The 12,217-nt window shown below is 46.5% G+C and overlaps 1 long non-coding RNA gene across 1 annotated transcript; it reads right to left on the minus strand.

Annotated features, from left to right (window-relative positions):
- Window positions 1-5,507: 5,507 nt before the first annotated feature.
- Window positions 5,508-9,196, minus strand: LOC108350222 (uncharacterized). The gene is made up of 2 exons (XR_001836997.2): window positions 8,805-9,196; window positions 5,508-5,939 (listed from the first exon to the last, which is right to left on the minus strand). It is a non-coding gene; the product is annotated as an uncharacterized LOC108350222 (long non-coding RNA).
- Between the last annotated feature and the right edge of the window lie 3,021 nt (window positions 9,197-12,217).

The following is a 12,217-nucleotide window of genomic DNA, read 5'->3' on the forward strand; positions in this document are numbered from 1 at the left end:
GAGCTCCTTAGTGAAACAAAAAGCCAGCCTCACTCTAGCTGTTCCTAACGTTACAGGAGGTCAACAGCACAGGGAGGGAGTCATGTGGAAGTAACAGGAATCTTTAAAAAGGTTTAGTAGGAGAGGTCACTTACCACACACTTACTGGACCGTTTCCAGGGATGCTGAGCAACTTCCCAGCTATTCCCAGCAGCAGCCTGGCCTGGAAGTCTGGCTTATGAAAATAGGATGCACTCTCATGATGGCTTTACACAAGTGATCTGGTTTTTGGGTTGTTTGTTCTTTCTGGTAGTGGCCCTCTTCCCATCTTCAAGAGCCCTCATGTTAACCCCTGGGTTGGGAACCGCTCCTATCCCAGTGTTTTGCTTGGCTTGGCTCATCAAGTATCCTTCCCCTTACTATAAAAGTTTAGTGAGTGTCTGTGCTCCCTCTAAATGTCAGTGAATCAAATAAAAGTCACTGGTGATATTGACTAATTTATGAATCTCCATATTTTTCTTTTTACTCTTCTCATTTTTTTTCTATTATGGTGACTGTGTATGTGATGACCCAGTTTTTCTAATATTGGGTCATAGTGAGGACTGCATGGGGATGAGAAGGAAAAAGATGGAGTTCAAGCAAGGACACACCCTCAGCAGACACTGTTGTACAGATCCATTCCCCATCCCGGGGAGAGCAGAGCATGAAAATGAAGGCACATGGAAGGAGTGAGTTAGAAAGCAGACCCTTGTGAGGTACATCAATGGCTCCCATCAGAAGTCTGAAGCTCAGTGTATCATTTGTTTCTGGTAATATCTGCCTTTCAACCCCTCTGTATGTGTCCATTTCACACCCCAGTGAAGATATTGAGTCAGCCCTTGTGCATAAAGAAACTTATTGTTCTTGAAAACTTAAAGGACTCATTCGCTCACCTACCATATGTTTCCTGAGTGCCTCTACGGTCCCGGATCTTGATACTGCTGTGAACACAGCAAGTCTCTCTGGCCTTGTGGGACTGACGTTCCAGCAGGGGGAGACAGTTAATAATGGACACAATAACCAAGCACGTTGCATAGGACAGTAAAAACGATCCATGCTAGGGGAAAGAAAGAAGGCGAAACAAAGAGTTGGAAGGCTGAGATGAAGCGAGTTATGATAGTAAACATGGCGGATAGGAATTGTTTTTTGAAGAAGGCATTTGTATAGACTTGAGATTAGAGTGTGGGGTTGGCCTTCTTGATCACGGAGGATGAACAATAGAGCTTGTTGGGCATATTTGAGAAACAGTGAGGAGTCCAGGCTCTTTGAAACAGGGTGTGCAAGCAAATAAAGGATATAATGAGGTCAGTGAGCCAAGGAGTAAGAGCAGACTGGGCAGGAATGTGAGAGCCTTCATGTAACTTTGTCTTCCTGCACCCCTGTGTGCGTGCACATGTGAGCATGTATGTGTGAGCATGTGTGTACGTGTGTGTGTGTGTGTGTGTGTGTGTGTGTGTGTGTGTGCAGGAACATATGAAGGGTTGCATGCCCATGCTATCATGTGTGCACATTTCTGTGGCGGTCAACATCAGCTCAAACTGAACCTAGAAGTCACCAGTTCAGTTAGACTGGCTGTCTGGCAAGCCACAGGGTCCATCTTGTCTCTGCCACTCTAGTACTGTGATTACGGAGTCATGCTGCTGTGGCCAGCTTTTTGATTGGTGTTGGTGTCCATATTTTAAGTCCTCATGTTTTTGAGGTATGCACAGAATGACTGAGTCACCCCCTCCCCACACAAACATACCATCTGATTGCTTTTTTAAAGGTTTATTTAAGCTGTGGTACTGAGGATAGACAAGAGGGGGTGTAGGCATAGATACTGAGTATATTACAGCAGTGTAAAACCAAGGCAGGAGCAAGAGGAGATTTGCATGATGAGTATATTTTGCCAGGACTATAGAGATTTGGATGTGCATTATAAGAGAAAGAGAAGAGACATTTCAAGATTTTCAGCATGGACACTAGATGGATCAATTTGCTATTAACAGAGCTAGGAGTGGGAGGGGAGACGGGCGTTGGGAGCATGAGTATAACAGCTGTGGAAAAAGACTGGTCTTTCTGACATGTTGTGTTTGAGTCAGTGTCTATGCAAGACCCAAGAACATATTTTGAGTGAGCACAGTGTGTAAGTAAGCCTGGAGTACTGGAGGGACACACTAAAGAGTTGTCAGGGCATTCAAAGATGTCGTTCAAAACCGTGAGATGGGAGGACATCGTTAAGGACTGGAATCACAGAGAAAAGAAGCCCAAGAAGTGAGCCTTGAAGTGTTCCAGTCACTTAGAGACCATGAGGCCTGATGTCATCGAAGACTATGATAGGACAGAGGGAGTGACTGGCCACTCTGGAGGCTCAGAAGATTCAGCCCAAGGCGTGGCTATGCAGTTTGGCAAAGTGAAGATCATCAATGATCTAGGTGAACAGTTTTGATGTTGGGGTACAAGGTTGACGGGAACAGGTTTAAGAAAGACCAGGAGGGGGCTGGAGAGATGGCTCAGTGGTTAGAGCACTGACTGCTCTTCCAGAGGTCCTGAGTTCAAATCCCAGCAACCACATGGTGGCTCACAACCATCTGTAATGATATCTGATGCCCTCTTCTGGTGTGTCTGGAGACAACTATAATATGCTCACATACATTAAATAAATAAATTTTTAAAAAAAGAAAGAAAGAAAGACCAGGAGGAGGGAATTTGAGAAGGAACTTGATGAATATTCTCATCATGAGCACCATGGGCTGGAGTGATCTCTAGAGAGCTCCGTATGTTCTCTTCAGGAGCCACAGTGGTCACGTTTGAAAGTCAAGGAGTCATGGCTGCAGAAAGTGTTGGGATTTCTGTGAAGAGTGAGGATGTGTTGGGGAAAAGGCAAACCAGAGTCTTGGTGTCATCCTCTCTTACTGTTTCTAACCAGTAAGTCACCTAGTCTCTGTGGTCCCTCACCATGGTCTTTGCTCACCTTTTGCACAGCCCTGGCTTGCCTTTGCTGCTCTGGATCCCTGAAGCAGAAAGACCTCAGTCTCCCAGTTTCTGCATGGGACCCCACCTTCCCAACCACTCTCCACACAGCTCATATTTCCAAAATGCAAAGTGAGCAACCCTCACCTTTGCTTGGTGCCCTTAGTGGCTGCTCCCCTCTAGAAACAGTTGATCCTCTTGGTCTAGCCTAACGATTCCTTCACCTTCTGTCACCAGCCACAAAGCCATCTTGATCTCCAAATGCTTCAGGCTTTCTTTGAAGTCTTTGGATAAGATGACCCCACAGTGATTGATAGAAGTCACTGAATCGACTTAAGAAGGCAAAGCAGAACATTTGACTTTTAAGCTCAATTAAACCAGAAACAGAAGGTCCTCCCGTTGGTTCTAGTATCCCATATGTTGGTATTGTAACAGGTATTTTTATCTCCTCTTGTCTAGCATGTGTACATAACAGCATTGCACACAGTTCTGTGGCCAGCCTGTCTGCTTGGCCTTGAGATTCCTTGTAGACAATCATGCCCTACTTTTTACACTTTCCTTCAGCCTTAGGTATTGTGTGGTGAGGCTTTGAAGACTGACATTTCTAGATCAAGCATCTCTTTTGAGATCTGAATCATAGTCAAAGATAGATGCTCCAGAGTCTGTAGCAGCCCTGGGGTGGTCTCTAAGCTGAGTACTCACTGATCTTTACCACCCAAACATTTCTCTTTCTTCTCTCAATAGATGTCAAGCTCTCAGTTAGTGTAGGTTTTCCAGTGCTGACTAGACTGGCTGGCTAGCAAGCCTCAGGAATCCTGTCTCTGCCTTCCAGGCTGCTGCAGCTGGGATTTTATATAGGTTCTGGGAATCCAAACTCAGACCCTCATGCTACATTGCTCTCCCCAAAGATCTGAAAGGTCATTTATCCATTTCAGTGAGTAAGAAAATCCACATTCAGAGCAGTGTGTGATGGTGTGGAGGCAGGAAGGTCGGGAGCCCAGGGTCATCCTCAGCTACATAGTAAGACTGAGTCCAGCATCGGCTACCGAAAATTCCATCTCGACCACTCTGTACCCCAGAATTTAAAAACAAAACCTATATATGTGCGGTGGTCAAAATGTTCCATAGATAGTAAAATTTTTCAATTAACTATGATTTTTTTCAATTAACTATTAGCTATGATAATCACTTCCTTTGTAGAACAGGAAACCAAGGCATAGTGAAGTTGAGTGATATGCCCAAAGACACACAGCTTACTGGGGCTGAAACTCAGATACCTGACCTTGGCGTTCATGAACTTAACCTGCATTTGTCTGTCTTGCTGTATCCTTTGATTCATCCCTCATACAACCTATCAGACAAATAATCAATTCCGTCTCTGAAAATGTCCCAAACCTACTGACTGTCATAACAATTTTATGTACTTCCCCATTCTACTGATTCCTTCCTGGGTCCCTCTTCCCAGAAGAGGCAGGCCTTAGCTTCATTGTAATTTTTTCCTGACCACCTTCCTGGACTCCCCATTCTATCACACCCTGTTTTTTCTCTCATTGTATCATTGTTTCCTTCCACATTAAATTTTATAACTGAAGGGGATATATTTGTGTATCTTTTAAAGTAAGCATCATGAACGCAGAGGTCTTCATCATGTCTTCCCATCTACCCGGCACTGGGCATACAGCAGAAACTTCATTACACTGGGAGATGGGCTGATGGGTCAGTGAGTAATATGTAAGAAATATCTGTAAGAAATGGGGGCTAAGCAAAGTTTCATCTCTTTAGGATGAGCTAACTGAACTTGTATCAATTAGTGAGTGTGACACAGTTCATGCTTTGGAAAAGTAAAATTTATTTTTATCATTTCAGTGAAGGACCCTGTGGAGTTCTAGTGAGTGTACCCTCATCTTCTTTAAAACAAACAAACAAACAAACAAAAAAAAAACAAAAAAACAAAAAAAACCCCAAAAAACTCCATCCAGAATTTCACACCCTGCTCAGCACATCAGACCGAGGATGGGTGTCAGACCCTCCTGGGCCCTGTCAGTTTTTCACCCCGGCAAAGCCTTGCTGATGCATGTGGAAGTCTTTTGTTCTTAACGAAGGAACACCCTGACCTTTCTGTTTGCCCTGGACAGTACACCTGAGTGGTACACCTAGGCAGTAACACTGTTAAATCAGTTCCTGTTTTCTGTTCCTGTTTCTTTGTTCCTGAAGGCGTAAGCCTGTTTTGCCTCTGTGCTTCCTGGATTTCTCCACCCAGTGAACTTGGGGCATATATTCTGTGAATCTCAGGGAAAGATTTGGCATTCTTGTAACACGAATGACCCAAGTATGTGTTTTTTCTTAAACCTCAAAGGCCTATACCCAGTTCTCAGTACCAGCCTGGGGGGATTGCCTCCAGCTGGGCAAATTGGTCTTTCCCTATTCAGAATTTAGAGTCAGGAAACAAGCAAACAAAAACAGGTCTATAAGGTATACTCAGCCATCCACTCTTCAGATATTTTTGAGCGTGCATGAAGTGATCACTGGAGACATGATGATTGACAAGGGATTTTATGGTTCTCTGGAGCATGCCTGTGAGTAAAGCTTCTATTGCTTTACTGTGCCGTGCTGTGCTGGGGAAGAACAAAGTAGCACAAGGGCCTCTTGTGCAGGAAAGGTGACGTCACAGATGGGAGAAGGCTCAATAGATCCAGAGAGAGGAGAGGTGAGACAGGGGGCAGTCTGTGTACAATAATACAAAAATGCAAGCTGTATATTCAATCTGGGTCCCAAAGGTGAAGAGAAGGCTCTAGAAGGAGAGATCCCCATCATGAGGCCTGACCCAAGTTTAAAACTTCTTCTAAAGGCTGCGAGGGCTCTTGATAAAGATTTTAGCTGAAGAATGATATATTCCAACTGGTGGTCTAGAAAGATCCTCACGGTCTTGCTGGGAAAAGACGTATCAGTGAAAAGATGGTTGCAGAAATCTAGACAAGAGAGAAGGACAGGAGTAAGTTCGTGGCAGTGGGATGAGATGAGAGACGATAGACACTGATTATAGGGCAGAGATTGGGAAGGAAGAAGCATTGAGGAGGAGCCTAGGCTTACGGCCTAGACCAGCAACGGAGTAAAGGGTCCCATGTGGCAGTAGACACACAAGGGACCTCACAGAAGAGGCTGGGTGGGAGCTGGGGGTGTAAGCAGTATCTGAGTAGGATTTAATCAAGCCTTTGGGGCACACAGCACCCAGTAAGAAAAAAAATGGTGCACGGATGAAACCCCAAGTAATTCTAGCATCCGAGTATCTGGGTGAGGAGGTGGAGCCTACCAAAAGTTGGACGAAAAGTGTCCATGATGTAGCTGAAACTCAAGGGTGAGTGACATCATGCAAGCCAAGGGGTGAGACCTTTTCTGGAGGGTTCTGAAGAATGCCAGCGTTCTAACAAGAAGACCCAAGCAAGGCCAGCGTCAGGGCAATGGATCACTGGTGAATATTCATTCATGACATAGCACTAGTCGTTTCTAATGACCTCACCTACAGTGTGCTTAGCCTGGTGCTTCACCACAGACCCCGGAGGGGTGGTTTCACTGGGGCGTTCCGACGTCGGGTTTCAAACGTGTTACGTGACGGTCTGACACGCACTTGAATGCCAGAGTTGAAAACGTGGGGGGAAAAGTAGACATAAGGAACATTTATTTTAAAAAGTGCTTTTTCAGCCTGAGGAAGACAAAGCCACCGAGTTAGCATTTTATGTGTCTATGACCCATCAAGAACCGTCAGAGAGCGGCATGTGAGCAAGAAGAACGCGGTGAGGCCTGCTGGTCATCTCTCAGAGCATCCGACTGCCGACTGCCACTCTGCAATCAAAATAGATTTTTTCTTTCCTCCTCAGCAGCCATATGTTGGAAAGTAGAAAGAGGCCACGCCATGTCCATTAAACACATGAGTGCCAGTGTGTGGTCTCTTTTTTTCCAGTTTATTTTCAACAGCGTGAGTGCTTTTAAGAAGCCTCTGTGGAACTGGATCTGGTACTTTAATCAGAATTTTAGTGTATTTTCAGTACTGGTCCCATCTCCACGCCCTCTTGCTTCTTGGGAACAGCCTCGCCTGCGTCTGATTTCCACTCCTCCATCAGAGTGTGTAGTCAATTTAACACAGGTGGGGGACATATTCTGGGGAAAATGTGAGGCTCCCCCACAGGGACGCTTCCAACAGTAGATATTGTTTAAACACCAAGGCAGACCTACGCCAGAACACCCAGGCAGGCAGCAGAAGGGTCCACAATGTTAATTAGGTCTGTTCAGAAGGACTCTGCTTCTCAGCCCCTCGAGGGCTGTCCACTCTCCTGAACATGATGTGCCAGATCCCCCCTGAAGCAGAAGGGCCTGGAAAAACTGAGTAGCATTTACCAAGTGCTTTTCATTTAAAACTTTTTGATGAGTGGTTATTGAAATGAGTAGGACACACAGTGAAGACACTTGTGGTCACAGCCAACTACGTATTCTCGAGTCCAGGACAGAAGGTCCAGACATAAAGTGTGAACTGAGCCCTTCCCTCCTCACTGGATTAACACAAGGGGTGCACTGGCAGGTGAGGGAGGCCGTAAATCCCAGGCCACAAATAACAGGGTTTAAGAATCTCTCCACTTGCCTATAACAACTTAATTTCCACTGCCAAACTCTCCTTTCTTCTTGCTGGCAGAGGAAATACAGAAGATGAAAAATGCATCCCCTCAGTGTCCCTGGGCTCCAGGAAGTTGTTGATGCCAGAGCCCAGCCAAGGCCTCCACAGGAAGCCCACCTGGCCCTGGCTCCTTGGCCCACGTCATTTATCTCAGTGGCAGCCTCCCCTGGTCACAGCCCTCAGGCCCAGCCACCTCCAAGTCTGCCTGCCAAGTGCCCTGGGGTATTGTGTACTGAAGTCACTCTCCCTGGAAGTAGGGCTGGCTCTCAGCTCCTCAAACCCACAAATTCATCTCCCTGTCCCCTCGCCTGTCACCTCCTGCCAGACAAACAGAATCTCTGTGGAGTTTGGGGAAATTGCTTCTCTGGACACTTGAATAATAATAATAAAAAGAATCCTTTGAGAACTAAGGCCTCTGCTTCTGAAGGTGGGAGGGGAAGTTTTAATTCTGTCTTGTCTACATAGTTCTTGGGAAGGCAAGAACCCAGTCAGCTACAATCTGTTTAAGGTGGGGGACGGGGAGGGAGAAGGGAGGGAGAGGGGGATACAACGATAAAGGATTCATCTTTGGCAAAGCAGAGCGCACAACACAGAGCTACTTCCCAGCATCTCCCAGTGCTGTAAGGCAATACCACACTTCACCCCTCTATCCACATACCCTGATTTCTGTGGGCCCAGGGGCCCATGGCTTCCCAGACAGAGAAGGATACCAAATTACAGGAAAGGGCTGGAACCCCAGGTGTAATAGAAACCACCCCCTTATCAGAGAAAGAAGCTATGGTATGCTGACTCAAAGAGGCAACCATAAGAGTCAGTCACTGAGTGTAGTGAGCATCTGAAGAAAACTTTCTGTGGTCTCCCTCCTGAGTCTATCTATGTGTCAGGGAGACAGGGCCAATGGTGCCTCCCAGAGAAAGGGTGGAGAGATCTGCCTCTTCTCAACCCACCTCTACCACACAGGAAAATGAAACAGAAGAGCAGGTCACAGAGATTCTTGCTGTCCTTGCTCCTCTGGATAGAGAGAGACCTAAGTTAGGAACATCGGAGGCCACGAAGAAGCAGCCAAAGGGAGGGGAGATGACCTAAGATCTATCAGAAGCCACAGAACAGCAGAGAGACACAAGAAACGCAGGCAGGAGCCTAAGCCGTACCCATTGTGCTTCCCTACCTCCTGCTCCGATGTCCCTGGGAAATGGAAGACTTCCTCATGCAGGAAGGAGAGGGAGCTGGGCAAGGGGACTGTGGTTTTAGCAGAATAGTGACAAACTATTGAACAGTAGGCAGAAGGAGCCAGACAGGGATTTCCACGTCCACCTCCCGTCATGGCCTCACACAGAGACGGATCACATTTTAGTCCATACACCATATTGGGATACAGGGAGCCTGGATTTAAGCTCTAGTTCTGTGTTTTCCTAGCCATGAAGTTCCTGGAAGCCAGTCTCTGAGTGAGCATAGCAGTTGTATCGAGTGTACTCCTGTCCCATAAGCACCCATGGAAGAGAGAGTCTCTTGTGATTGGATTATAATAATCTGATTTCTCCCGGGAAACTCCAGGGCAGGAACCTGGGGCTAGGAGACTCTCTGAGTTCTTGCATCTAAGAGCCTTTGCTGAACCAGACGAGAAGAGAGAGCATCACTGAACGCCCGATGGATGACTTCTGTTAGACCTTGGACAAGTGGTCACTCTGCTGACTCATCAAGGTCCAGTGCTCAGGTCATGCCTTTCCTGGCACACTGGAACTGAGTCGGCAGAAGTGATGGCATTTGCTGAACTTGAGCTGTGAACAGCTGCTCTGGGCTAGAAATAACTTTTCAAACAACGAGTCCCTTTGCCAGGGCAGAGGATAGCTCTCAGTGAGCCTGGAACCGCAGGAACATCTGATAGAGAGGTCCCCTTTCACAGTGACACCCTGCAGTCTTGTACCTTCCAAACAGGAGGACGGCCAATTTTTAGAACAGACTCTTTGGACTGTTTTTTTTTTTTTTTTTTTTTTGGAACAAAGACACAGAGAAAAGTTCAAAGGAAAGAGAGGCCTTGGTAATTTATTAAGGTGAGGTGGGTCCATCAAATCTGAATCCCAGTGGGAACTGCAAACTCTGAAACTTTCAAGCTCTGGCTCCCTGCTTCCCCCATTGCTTGTTGTCGAGATGTCACATTTGGGGATGTGGTAGCCAAATTCGTGTCCCCAACACAGGCCAACTGAGGGAAGCGATACTCTTTGATGGAAAGTCATAAAAATAAAGACATCTTAGGAAAGCAGTTGGGCTGTTATTACTGGCTTTTTCTTTTCCTTCCTTCCTTCCTTCCTTCCTTCCTTCCTTCCTTTCTTTCTTTCTTTCTTTCTTTCTTTCTTTCTTTCTTTCTTTCTTTCTCTACCAGAAAAGGGGAGCTATGGAAAGGTCCTGCCACCAAGTACAACCTACAAGCCAAAACCAAACAAACCTATAACACATAGAATGCAAGATGCTAACAGGAAGATCACCTGGCCCAACCCATGCTCAGAGGCTTAAATGTAACACATGGTAGATCTAGGACTGAAACATAGGGCCTTGACTACCTTCCCATCGGAACCCTCCCGTTATCCAGGCAGCTGGACAAGGAGACAGCACACTTTCAGAAAGGACTGTAAGCCTCTTAGGGAATTGGTACCCACTTGGAGACTAAGGAATACATCCTGCCTCTCATTTCTGATCAGATGATTCTCTAAAACTCACGGTCGATTACTTGTTTGGAGGCTCCATTACACTTCAGACAGAAGCCACAGTATAGTGGTTAGACTCTGCATCAGGTTACAGAGTTTAACATGCAACTTTGCTTAAAAGTACCTGGCTGTACCTGATGGGGTTCCAGCTGCAGCAAGCCAGAATTTAAAGCTCTTTATGTTTATGGTCAAGTGAGCTCTAAGCCCTGTGTCAGAAGACAGAAATGGTCCCTCCTCCTCAAGCTGTCAGTTGCCTGGGCTCTGCTATCTTCTGGTCAGGGGAGTTGGCAGAGACTGCTGTAAAATGAGTTGTTTTTATTATAAATGCAACCAGTGAATTAATCTAGTGGCCGTACTTCCTTAACCTTTGCTAGTTCCCTAATAACGGCACAGAGAAACCAAGATTTGTGCCGAGCTGCACCTCAATGGCTGGGTACATGATTATATTAACTCCTAAGCTCTCTGACTGCCTCCCAGCCATGATGCTAATACTTGCATATTAATTTTTATCTGGCTTTTTGGGCTTCAGATGTTTTTTCTCATGGTGTCTTCTCAGACACTCTCCTCCTGATTAATCTCTCCCTCCTCATGGCCAATCTGAAACAATCTCTTCTCTCTCTCTCTCTCTCTCTCTCTCTCTCTCTCTCTCTCTCTCCCACCCTCCCTCCCTCCCTCCCTCTCCTTTTCCCTCTTCCCCCTTCTCTCCCCTCTCTCTTCCCCCTCTCCTTCTCTCCTTCCCCTGGCAGGGAATAAATGGTAAGAATTATTTGTACAAATGTGAGACAGGAGATTCTTGGTATAAGCATTACAATGCCGTGTCCAGATTGAAACAAGATATGAGGGTAGAAATAACGCAAGGGTAAGCGTTACATAGTGCACAAAAACATAATGCCTACAGGCAGTTGTTCAGATCTGAGAACTTGCTGACAGGGGACCTGAGAGAGCATCCGGGAGCTGGTGTCTCTTGGTGTTCAACTACTGTAACAGAAGATCTCTAGAGTCCGAGCGGCCTGAGCAACAGAACAGATTTGGAAGCTGGGCAGTTCAGGACTAAACTGTGTATCCAGGATCAGAACTGAGCCCGGCAGCCCAGGCCTGTCATTCTAGCCATTCTTGAGGCGGAAGCAAAGTCTGGCCTGTGCTCTAGACTGTTCAAGGCCAGCCTAGTTAAGATGGTCAAAATAAACAGAGCCCAGGAGCCTGCCTAACATGGTGAGGCCCCTAGGCCATTTCCTAGTACTGAAAAAAAAAGTGCCACCTGGTCTATAGATAGCCATTGTCATTGTCTTACTATATTGTCACTTTAAGAAACGAAGCCTAATGAACGGAGGTCAGGTCATTAGGGGTGAGCGGTGGTTGGTCTTGGTTGGTGGCACTGTTTAGGGAGGTTGAGTATCCTTTAGGGGGTGGAGCTGGCTGCAGGAAGGACGATCAAGTGATGGCATCTGAGAGTTCATCACTCTCCCTACTTTCCATGCATCCTCTGTGTTTCAAGTTGACAGTTGAAAGTGGTCTCTCAACCTCCTGCTTGGGTAGCCTGTTTGTCCCCCACAGCCCCTGCCCGTATAGATTCCTCCTCTGGAACTGTAAGGCCAAATACCCGGTGCTTGTACAAAGGTCCTTGTAGGGAGACCAGGAATGGTAATCACACCAGGGTGTTTCCTCAAAGCAGGAAATACCTATTGCTTACCCAGAAGGCTGGAATGAATATTGTCAAGGACGTTGGGACCTGTGCTGTCTGTGGAGCCAGGCCCCACCCACACCCCCTGGAATGTCCCTCCCTAGACATTCATCTTAATCTTTCCATTAACACAGCTCATCTTAGGAAGACGCCACACACCTCATAGCCTGCTGGCTTCTCTGCCATTTGTCAGGGACC

The sequence above is a fragment of the Rattus norvegicus genome, chromosome 2, assembly GCF_036323735.1.
Source record: "Rattus norvegicus strain BN/NHsdMcwi chromosome 2, GRCr8, whole genome shotgun sequence".
NCBI classification, from domain to species: domain Eukaryota; kingdom Metazoa; phylum Chordata; class Mammalia; order Rodentia; family Muridae; genus Rattus; species Rattus norvegicus.